This window comes from Cnephaeus nilssonii, assembly GCF_951640355.1.
Source record: "Cnephaeus nilssonii genome assembly, chromosome: 21".
NCBI classification, from domain to species: domain Eukaryota; kingdom Metazoa; phylum Chordata; class Mammalia; order Chiroptera; family Vespertilionidae; genus Cnephaeus; species Cnephaeus nilssonii.
This window is the reverse complement of record NC_137092.1, coordinates 28,359,079-28,371,170: the sequence shown is the minus strand read 5'-3', so window position 1 is coordinate 28,371,170 and position 12,092 is coordinate 28,359,079. Positions and strand designations below refer to the sequence as shown.

The window sequence follows — 12,092 nt, the reverse complement described above, 5'->3', positions numbered from 1 at the left end:
GATTACTATGTTTATCCTAATCATAGATGAGCTACCTTATTAAGTAATTCTTTTTTCCTCAGATTTTAACATCTCTTACCTCTAGCTGTGTTTTTCGATTGTGGTTAGACAGGGAGTTGTTGTGATATAGTGTCATAGTATATGCGTAAGTTTGGTCAAAGCTATTGATAATGTCATCACTTCAGCTGAGTTCATACATGATAAACACTTTACTTGTTGAATGTAACTACCATACATAATATCTCCAGAAATATCACACTATGAATTGGCATTAAAACAAATAGTTATTGTGTACATAGAAAAAAGAGAGTATTGGAGCATAAATTTATTACTGGTAAAGCAAACATTTGTCATTGGTTGAATGACAGCAATTCAATATCTTCTTGCAAAGCATAACCAAGTGCTTTGTGTGAGACCAAAGAAAAAAGACACCCATGAGTAGAGAAACTATGTTATGTTGGTTAATGAGAATGTGGAAATGATTCCTTATCACAGCAATTAAGACCAGAAAGTACACCAAATCCCTTAGTAAAAAAGAAATTTCAAAGCAACAAGGGACTGATGTGACTGATTCATACATCACACAGGACTAACATTAAGTAATTGTGTCATTTGATTGCAGAGATCTTTCTTTCTCTAGTTGTACATAAAATACTGACTTATTTTATAACTGATAGCATATTAAAGTCAACAAAATATGGAATAATATGTTGTGATTAAATTTACATTTTATGCCCTACAATCTACTGTTCCTAGCACCCTAGGACACTTTTTTCTCCCTGTGTATGTGTCTTAGACCAGAGGTTGCCAATCGGTGGTCTGCAGACCACTGGTAGTCTGTGAGGTCCAAAAAGTTGGTGACCGCTGTCCTAGACACCACATCATTCCCCTTGATTTATTTCCTTGTTTTGGCATACCACATCCCTTAGTTGTTCTGGTCAAGGGTTAATAGAAGTAATATTTTTGATACCTAACTTGTCAGAGGATATCCTTACTCTGAATGATAGTTTGGCAGGATATAAAATTCCAGGTTGAAATCATTTACCTTCAGAATTTTTAAGACATTATTACATTTTCTTTTAACTCCCAGTGTTGTTACTGTTAACTCAAATGCCACCTGACATTCTATGCATATGACTTGGTCTCAACTCCCCAACCCCTGGAAGCCTTATGATTTTCTGTTTATCTCTAGTGTGCTAAAACTTTATGGTGATCTCTCATAGATCTGTTTTCAACCATTATGCTATGTTATCAGTAGGTTCATTCAATTCGTAATGAGGAAATTTTTATGAATTGCTTCTCTGGCAATTTCTATTCCTTGTTCTTGTCTATTTTCTCTTTCTGGAACTCCTGTTATTTACATACTAGAGGCCCTGTGCACGAAATTCGTGCATTTTGGGGATTCGGGGGGGGGTCCCTCAGCCCAGCCTGCACCCTCTTGCAATCCAGGACCCCTCGGGGGACGTCCAACTGCCAATCAGACATCCCTCTTGCAGACATCTCTCTCTCAATCCAGGACCACTGGCTCCTAACCACTTGTCTACCTGCCTGCCTGATCACCCCTTACCACTCTGCCTGCCTGCCTGATCACCCCTAACCACTCGCCTACCTGCCTGATTGCCCCTAACTACTCTGCCTGCCTGATTGCCCCCAACTGCCTCTGTCTCAGCCCCCGCCACCACGGCTTCGTCTGGAAGGACATCCAGAATGACGTCCAGAAGGTCTTTCAACTGTCTGGTCTAATTAGCATATTATGCTTTTATTATTATAGATGGGAATTTCTAGACTGACTCTCTACATTTTAAAAATCCATTTAATCTATTTTAAATGAATTTCATCTATTTTCTATCTTGTCAAGTTGTTCAACTTTATTGACATTTTCGCTATTCTATCTTTCTTCTTCATGTTTTCATTTTAAATCATATTTTAATGTCAAGGCTTCTTTTAAAACCTCTGAATATTTTTTATAGTATTATGTTCTTGTTTCATACAAATAATGACTTTTCTTATATTTTTGAGGCTAGTTTTTCCCCCTCACAGTTTTCTTTTCTGAACACAGTTCCTATTTCTTCCAAATTTCTGTTTCTGTTGTTTGGTCTGTCTTTCTTGCTCGAGGTTTCCCTTGAATGTATGGTAATCTGCTCATACTTTAAAATGAAGAACTAAAAAGCTGCCTGGAAGTTGTGAGTGGTGGACTTCATTATAAGTTAGGACTTCTCTCAGCCCATTCATTACTGGATCCTTGAGTGTCCGTACTTTTAGGTCTATGGTCTTGGGCTAGTCAGATTTCTCCGAGAAGGGACATTCAATCTCCTGTCTGGCTTCTGGCATTTTGGGAGCGTGGTAAGAGATTAAAGTTGAAGTTCTCCCCTTTTATTGTGATCATCCTGTTTTTAGAAGGTTTCCTCTGCCCTCTGCCCTCAGCTGTGCTGTGTCTTCCAGTCCAGAGATCTTCTGGTTCACCTCTCCTAAAAGGAAATCTCCTCTTTTTAAATTATGGTGTGGAGGAATGGAAAAGGGAGACAACTGCTCACCTACACAGCATGAGAACACGGATGTGGGCTTAACTGCTTCTTTAATTGCCTAGCAAACAATTCTGTTCTCAGCCCCCTCTACATCTTCACTTTCAAAGACATCTTGCACTGCCAATTCCTGAGCCTTTAGAGGTTTAAACTAGATTGCTTCTGTGCTTTTTCCACTGTAAGCTTTCTGTTTTCATGGCCTGGCACTTATCCATTGCCTTTCTAACTCTTGTTTTTATCTCATCTCGTGTTAGTCTTGTCCCTGAGGATCTATGCTTTTCAAAACACCTTTACTTTCATTTTAGTACAATTTTAGGGGGAAGCCATGGTAATCACAAATGTTTGATTCATCAATTAGTTGAAACACTGCCCCCATTAAACTAGGATGTGACTATAATTTCTTTCTTATAATTATACATATAGGCCTAACCGGTTTGGCTCAGTGAATAGAGCATCGACCTGCAGACTGAAAGGTCCCAGGTTTGATTCTGGTCAAGGGCATGTACCTTGGTTGTGGGCACATCCCCAGTAGGGGGTGTGCAGGAGGCAGCTGACCGATATTTCTCTCTCATTGATGTTTCTAACTCTCTATCCCTCTCCCTTCCTCTCTGTAAAAAAAAAATCAATAAAATATATTTTAAAAAAGAATTATACATATAACAGAACTTGAAAGTATTAGAAACAAGCTTCAATCATAAAAATGTGTTCAAACATCAGTGATAGAGAAGTGCTCATATAAAAACGATGTTTATGTAGGTTGCTCTATATCTGCTCTGGTCAAAAAGACATTCTCCATAGGTGCAACAAAGCATTAACTTTTATACTGGATAGTAATTTTTGAAAAGTAAACGCTTTTTCTCTTGTCTATGTCTCCTGAGTTTCAGTTAAAAATTTTTTATAACCAGATATAGGTGGTTTTCTGTCACTACCAAATGGAGAAAGGTCCTCAGGGAGAAATATAGTCAAGGTTAGGGAGTTGAGTCTCAACAATATATTGAAGTGGAGTGTCAACTGAGTTGGATCACCTGTGATAACCATCTCCTCGACAACCATGCCACTCCACACCTGCTATGTAGCTGCCATATGCCTCAAAGGGCATTGACCGCACTGACATCTCCAAGGATGTAGCAAGTCAAGGGTGTCCCATGCCCTTTGTCACAGGATCAAGTGGCTGAGGCCATCAGACTATCAGCACATGGCATTCCACTGGCTACAAGGATTGGCACTATGCTCAGATCACTTGCCAGATAATTGAGGAAGGCATTCTTTTTCCTTGGGCATTTTCAAGAGAGCAAATAGCTCAGCTACTTTTGGCAGCCTCCCTGGGCCTGCAGAGAAAGCCAGCCCTGGGTTGAAGACAACACAGTGGATGGCAGAGCAGAGAGACAGGAAAAACAACACTAGATGCTTGATAAACAAACCCAGAGGCCTGACTACCTCTGTATTTTTCATTATATGAATCAATGCACTCCTTTATTTTTAAAGTTGGATTAAGTTGGGTTTTTCTTTACTAATAGAGCTTATCACAGGCCAATATTATCTAGATTGCCTACCACAATTATATATTTCATTTGTGAAAAAAAATGTTAAAATGGATCTGACACTAACATTCAAATCTTACTGATAAAATGCATTTATGACATGGGCTTATTTGCTGTTTAGTGAGCTCCTTATCTTCACCAATTGTCTTTATTAGGTAAAACAACAAATATGTTTATGTATCTTTGCCTAGAGACACCATTTTCTCCTCTCTCTCCTTGATTTGTAGTTCTGTGGGTATAACTCTCAAAAGCCATTTACTATATCACCAAAATGAGAACTGCCACGTCATAAGCATGAGGAAAAGAGGAAAGAATGATCATATTACAACAAAACATCTTACTTAAATTCAGAAAATACAGATGAGGATTACTCCACCTAGAGAATTACTCAAAAGCATTTTTGAACTTTACTCTCCTAAAGATTAACAGATTATTGATTAAATAACACTAGGATAAAGCAGCTAAAATTGTAGCTCTCCTAGTATCTAAATAATGCAGACTTTTGTAGAAAAATCAAACCAGATGAAAATTAATATACTTTGCAAATTTATTTTATAATCTTTGGTAATTTAGATAATTGTCAACTTTTATTTTGTAGAGTGTAATAATTTTCAAAACAAAATAAGAACCATAACAAGTATAATAAACATAAAACAATAATGCTAAGGGCAGAGTTCTTAATGTTCTTTTCTTCTCTGTCCACACTCACTGTCTTGGTGATCCTACCCAGGTTCGCGGCTTTAAATACCACCTGTACACCAATGATCACCAGTTTTAAATCTCCAGACCTGACCTCTCTTCAATCTCAACTTCTATATCAAAAGTACCTTTATGACATCTCCATCTGGATGTCTAATTGACAGTTCAAACTCCGCATGTCCAAAACTCAACTCTTGGTCTTCCCCCTCAAAATGTGCTTTACCTAATGTTCCCTACCTGAGTGAAAGACAACTTCATTTTTCCAGTTACTCAGGACAAAACATTGAGTCATCCTTGACATATCTGTTTCTCAAACACAACTAATGGATCAGTAAATCCTTCTTGTTGCCTGTACTATCAAAACATATCCAGAATCGGATCATGTCTTTCCACTACCAATTCTACTGACCAGTGCTGAGTCACTATCATCTCTTGCTTGGATAATTGCAATAGCCTAACTGGGGACTCTGCCCCCAGCTTTGACTGCCTAAAAGAACGATCCTTTTAAATATGAATGATCCTTTTAAATATGATCCTTTTAAATATCCACTGGCTTCCTATTTTCACTCAACATAAAAACCAACACCTTCTTAATTACCTCTATGAACTGGTCCTCTATGTCCTCTCTGACTTCATATCCTCTACTCTTTCCTCCTTGATCACTCGGCTCTAGCCACACTGGGCATTCCTTTACCTTAGGGACTTTCTTCACTGTTCTCTTCTACTTCCCTTCTAGATGTCATGAGATCACATTTGAATAAAACATATGGAGATCCTATTTAAAATCACAAACTCTCTTTTCCACAACCACCTGACCCTGATGCTCTAGTTTTCCTTGGCAATGATCACTTTCGAACATTATCTGCACATTAGTTAGTTTTCACGTTTATTGTCTCCTTTCCCACCAGAAGATAAGCACCATGCATTCAGGGGTCTTGGTTTGTTCACTTGTGTATCTCAAACACCTTGATCTGTGCCTGGAACATATATTTCCTGAATAAATAAATAAAAAGGTAGACCACTCTCTATGTCTTATTTGTTGATGACAAAAAATGGAATAACCCTAACCATGAAATTAGATCTGTTTTAGTTTTATAAAGGGCTTTATAATTTGCTTTATTTTCCATTGGATGGAAATGTAAATAATTTTTGAAAATATAACTGAAGCATGTTATATCTACTACTAATGGAAAAACATTAATAAACAAGCTTTAACATCTCATATACCCACACATAACACATGTCTACAGATTTCCAATTGTGCCTATGGATTCCAGCCCCCGCACACTTCTCTCATTTGTTCTTACTTGGGGCAGTCTAGGCAAATAGATTGGCTATATTCTTGGCTGGCTCTAACTTTGAGATGCAGTTTATTTCTCCTCTAATTTTTACTCTAATAATTCCAACCTGCAAAATCTTTATGTAGATTTTATTTAACCTATACCTTGTGTTGCCAATTTTTAACATTTTGCTAAACTTCCTTCCTTTCTCATGTATGTTTTTTTTCTTGAACTTTTTGATACTATATTGCTGATATCATGACATTTCACCTATAAATACTTTATCAAGTATCACTTAAGAACAACAACATATTCCTATATCACAATGAAAGGATCATATTCAAGAAATTTAACATAAATATGTTATTATCCAATATAGTCCATATTCAAATTTCCCAATAATGTTGTTTATAGCTTTGTTTTCTATACTTAAGATATAACCATGGACCACGCATCATATTTTGTTGCCATATCTCTACAATAGTTCCTTCTTCCTCTTTCCTTCTCCTCCTCCTCCTCCTCCTCCTCCTCCTCCTCCTCCTCCTCCTCCTCCTTCTGCTTCTCCTCTTCCTCCTTTTTTGTCTGTCATATTTGAAAGTGTCCAGGCCAATAATCTCCTCTAGATCCAGGTTAAAGTTATTTAGCAAAACCTCTACCTTAAAGTTAGACTTTTGATGCACGCTCTAATAGCTATAAAAGAGGCAGTATGCAAAGTGGTCACAAGTCCAGTCCACGTAGCCAGACATACCTGGGTTCGAATCCAGCTCTGTCGCTCATGTACTGTGAGAAATATTTAAACATTTTCCTGCCTCAGCTTCCCTATTTGTAAGATGGAGATGATCACGCTACACATCTCACAGGACTGTTATACAGATTAAATAGGTTAGTATATGGCAGTGGTAGGCAAACTCATTAGTCAACAGAGCGGCAAACCGTGGCTCGCGAGCTGCATGTGGCTCGTGAGCCGTAGTTTGCCGACCACTGGTATATGGGAAGCACTTAGACTAGTACCTGGCATGTGGCAGATGCTTTGTGTTAGCTCTATTTATAGTCTTAAAACAACCTTGATTAATTTCTATCTACTGTCTGAGAATGGGGGGTTGGGGGGGGGACAGAAGCTTTATACCTTCCCTGAGTACAGAGTAACTATCAAAGGCCTGGCTTAGAATGTTTATTAAGTCCCATTGTTGCTTTTGGAAGTTCTGAGTGTTTTTACCTCAGCGCCTTTTGACAAGTGGCATTTATTGGAGATTCAAAAGGAAGAGTAAGGAGGGCATCTCCCTACACTTCACAGGGGAGGTTCAGAGAAGAGCTGTCTTCGCCTGACAGCCTCTAGAGGGCAGCAGAGGCACTAGCGGCTCTGGGCTCCTTTGGGAGTGTGAGTGATCCCTGCCTTCCCCCAGGCAGTCCTGTCCACAAACCATAAACTGGGCAGGAGGTTGACTTTGCTCAGAATAAATAGGTGTGTGATTGTTTACTTGGGGACATGAAGCACATAACCACAAGTAATATCAACATATATTATTTTTTGGTAAGAAAGTGCATCTTAAATGTAACTGTTTTGAAAAACTAAATATATCACAGTAATTGCACACCCTCTCCACGCCACGGTAACATGAGGCTCGCCAGATCTGGTTCCAGCAGTTTAATTCTTAGCGAGCAGCTGGGCGCTGAGATGACTTTGTGATGTAACTGATAAAACTGTTGCCCCGGCAGCCCCCCTGGGAGGGAAGGCCGTCTCCTCCAAACAGAAGGGAGCACCTCTGCTTGCAGCTGCCCAGCAGGTACATGGACTTTTCTACGTGGCATCAGCTTGAAGGCCTTTTGGTAAACGTTTCTAACCCTCAGAAGCCAAGTTTTCTCCTATCGCTTAGCTATCCCATGGTATTGAAACAGAGCCCTCAAAAAAAAAAAAAAAAAGATGCAAGGCATTCAGAAATAGATTAAACTACAAATGCATCATTTCTAGTAATGCTATGAGCACCTTCTCTACATTCTGGCTGGGAGGCACTGAGTAATGGGTAGGAGCATGGAATCTGAAAGCAGATAACCCGGACTTGAATCCCAGCTCCACAACTACCCAGCTGTGTGATGGTGAGCAAGTTATGTCATCTCTCTGTGCCTCAAGTGTCTGTCCTCTTCTGTGAAATGGAGGTAATACAAGTACCTACCTCGTAGGGCTGTTTGGAGAATTTAAGGAGTTAACATACGTTCAATGTTTAGAACAGTCCCTTACATTGAGTAAGCATCACAGAAGGGTTACCTTTTATTTTCTAGAATCGCAGAATCTTCTGCCAGCACTCCAGCCTTTCCCTCCGTCTCCCCGCCTCGACGTCCCGATGGCACAGCAGAGACTAAGATTCAACGCACCTACAGAGCATCATCCTCACCAGGTACCTAGAAACAAAAAGAGCATTTTCCCCTTTATCCACAACTTACAGAAGATGGCTGTGCAGCGCCCCCATCCTCAAGCCTTCCCCTGTAAGTGCTCTCACTCTGTCCAGGCGCTTTCTCTACCTTTGCGTCACCTTTGGACCAGCAACGTTCTCGCTGATTCCTTGACGCAGGTGGGGTTACCAGTTGTTTCCCTCCTGTCACCTGCTCCAGCACAGATCACGTCACTGGTCACCCGCCACTACGCACAAACATTGCCTCTCTTTACTCAGTGGAAAGGGATAGCCAAGAAGTGTATGCACTCCCCGTTTTAAAACAGGAAAATAAAGAGAATTCATTTAGAAAAAATAAAGTGAACCCCTTTAAAGTTTACCAAAAAAAAAAAAAGAATTTTTAAGCTGTTTCAGAAAACAGACAATGTTACACCAAATCCAAAACAAGAAAATCATGTTAGTGACCCTGTGAGGAAAATAAACTCTGTTTGAAAAACAGGGAGATTAAGAGGACGATGAGTGTGTAGAAAATCAGGTCAGCATTTTAAACTGACATTATCATCATGTAAAAAACGGGATCTGTGTGAATACATCTTGTTAAGAAAGACTCGTGGAATTCTTTTTTACATAGTTCTAATTTCTGTTGGTTAGATGGTTTGGGAGCAGTACATTCTACAAAGCACACCAATTGTCTAAAGTTTTAGTCTGTTCTGTGAGCTTACCTTGGGGACTTGGGTAGCTGAAGCTTAGTTTAACAAAGAATTAATGGATTGGTCCTCAGACTATTCTTGGCATTTTTAGAAAACAAATCAAATTGAAATGGTTTGTGTTACATGTATGAGCCCTGAGATCTTGGGCAAGACTCCGTGGCCTCAACTGTCACGTGGAGGTAATTGTACCTACGTGGAGCAGAAAATGTAGGTGTTTCTGTCCCACCTTCTTCAGTAAGCACCTGCTACTCCCTCTTTCATAGAGTCCCCCGCCCACACCCCAATATACTTTGCTACCCCTGTTGGTTGTTAAATCAATGACTATATACTCCTGGATGGAAGTCAAGCTCCCTTTCCTAGCCCATGGCCCAGAGTTGCCCTGGGGGACAGATTGGAGGATTTGGCCTGAGATGCTCCCTCGCTTGGCTCAACTCCCTATCCCTGGCCTGCTTCCCCCACTCCATACTGGTCTCTCCTAGAGCCACCTCAGGGATAAAACCCTGTATATGAACTTCATTTCAGTATCTGCTTCTGGGGACCTATGAATTCACATTTAACCCCCACCGAGTTTTGAAAAGATGGACAAAGATAACGTATCTAAAGCCCCCAGCACAATGTCTGGCATGGAGGAAGCGCCACAGGAGTGTTAGCTATTGTTCTTATCTGAGGTTGGACCCGCAGAGCCAGGGAGAACCAAGGGAAATATAATACAGGGACTTCACACAAACATAAAGCCGCAAACACACAAACTCTTGAGACATGTTGAGGGAACTGAATAATCCACATAATTGCTTCCATTCGCATCACTGGTGGCACCCTTGGCCTTAATTACAAGGGAATAAATGCTTCCGGCTGAGTTGTAATACAAAGAGGCTGCTACTGTGTGCTCCCGAGAGACCCACCACAGGCATTCAATTGAGTTAATAAGTATGAATACTGGGAGACTTACATGTTCTCTCTCCCATCTGCTTTAATATATATATATATACATGAAAACTCTTTGGTTCGTCCTTTAACCGGGTTTCATGGAGTAGTTCCAAGGTTGCTTGCTTAAAGGTAAGCAGCAGGAGTCTTAAGAACTTAATTTTAAGAAATTCAAACAGCAAAAAAATGCACTTTGTTCTTTGAGTTTCTTAAACCTATATTTCATATCCTTTCATAATAATTTGTCTTTTATGGATAAAATATACACAAATCACTGAGGGGGAAAAAAGGCACCTGAAATGACCTGGGGTGACCAGGTTCTCCTGTTTTTAAATGGTATACACAGAGCATATTATTAAGATTTCTATATGGTAGCATTTCTATCACAGCTCAGAAAGAGAATTTACCATTTCTTTATTATTCAGTTCAAATATAAGGGCAAAGAAACTTACTCACAGGATTTCTTTTTTTTTTTCCCCAGGTTTTCATTTATCAGCTTGTGGGGGGGGGGGAAAAAAGGTATAGGCAAAATCCCTACGTGATAAAACCCAAACCAAAGTAACAGTGGCTGGTGGGAACCTCTCAGTGAATTATTATGCTCCTAGGTCCTGAAAAAAAAAATTATTCTTCTCCAGTTCTCTCATCTGACCCCACTACAGACGAGCTTTTGTCCACTTCACAGCACTGGTGCCATTAATGATCTCCTCCAGGACAAATGGGATGTTCTTTCTCCTACCCTTGTTCACTTTAATCTATGTGTTGCCTTTGTCTGACTCAACCTCTCTCTTCCTCCTCCTCCATAAGCCTTTCTTCTCCTAATTTTGTCTGATCCTTTAGTATTTCTTTTTCAATTGTATTATGTATTTTAAAAATAAAAATGAAAACCACAATTAGAGTTGAGGGGGGGGAAGCACCCAAATCCGAACACTATTATTTTATTGGATTTCCTCCCTCCCACTCAATTTTTTTTTTTTCTTGCTGGTTTTTACATATTATAAATGGGACTCGGGATCCTTCTTTTTATATGAAATGTCTTATTTTAATTATTCCACATGTTGCTATAAAATCTTCATAACCTCCATCCTTAATTCCTTTTAATTATCTCATCTCTTTCTTTTTTATTCTCTCCTCCTCGGTCTATTCTATTTCCCCGGGAAAATTCACTCCTTTCCCCCAATAAATCCACTGAAGAGCTGGAAACTATATATCACATTCTCCTCCTATGTTCACGTGCCCTGTTGTTCTGATGATATGAATACTATTTTTTAAAAAACCAACAAAGCAAAATAAAATCCCAGTGTCCCACCAAAATATTTATAACAAAATACTACTTACTCTGGAAGTTAATCTGGCAATTTAGATCAAAGATGTATTCTTCTGAAATGTCTAAACCATATCTTTCCTCTAAATAATTCACAAGATTTTTTTTTTCAGAGTTCCTATAAAAGTAACAGGTAGATACAGGCACTTAATTAGTAGTTTTCAACAAGACTGATATTAGATTAGCATTTTCTAAATTCTGCTCTAAGTAAGACAAGTGAAATATAAAGATGCTCATTTGAAATACGAGTGATATTCTGTTTCAAAAAGGGAACAGTTTCCATGATCAACAACCAAAATAGAATACAAGTTGGGAAACATTAAATTTAAAAAATTTCAGAGATTTCTTTCATCTTTACTGTAAGAATTTCCAGAGCCTTGAATATATTAATCCCAGCACCTAAGCACAGTTGGTAGATGCTCAGTAAATACTTGCTTAATACATGAATACGCCTTGTGAAGCTCCAGGAAATAGTATTACATGTAACATTTCCCCAATGAAAAATAATTTCTTTATTAGAGTTACTTAAACAACTATTTAAAAGATGTTTATTAGAACATTGTATAGACCAACTAAAAACTTCAACTGGGGGTCCTGAACTGGTGGTTGGTTAAATGAATTATGGTGCAATAGAAGACCATGGAGCCATGAAAAATGATGATATAGGTCAATGTTTAATGATACTAAAAGATGTCAATGACATGTGGG

General features: G+C 39.0%; 1 long non-coding RNA gene across 1 annotated transcript in view; it reads right to left on the bottom strand.

Moving 5' to 3' along the window:
• The window catches only part of LOC307093670, a 35,023-nt gene extending 23,521 nt beyond the window's left edge, over nt 1-11,502 (bottom strand). The window contains exons 1-2 of the long non-coding RNA XR_013812998.1: nt 11,399-11,502; nt 8,306-8,439 (exon numbers count right to left, since the gene is read on the bottom strand). This is a non-coding gene — a long non-coding RNA (uncharacterized lncRNA). The remainder of the gene's footprint in view (nt 1-8,305; nt 8,440-11,398) is intronic.
• Nucleotides 11,503-12,092: the final 590 nt, after the last annotated feature.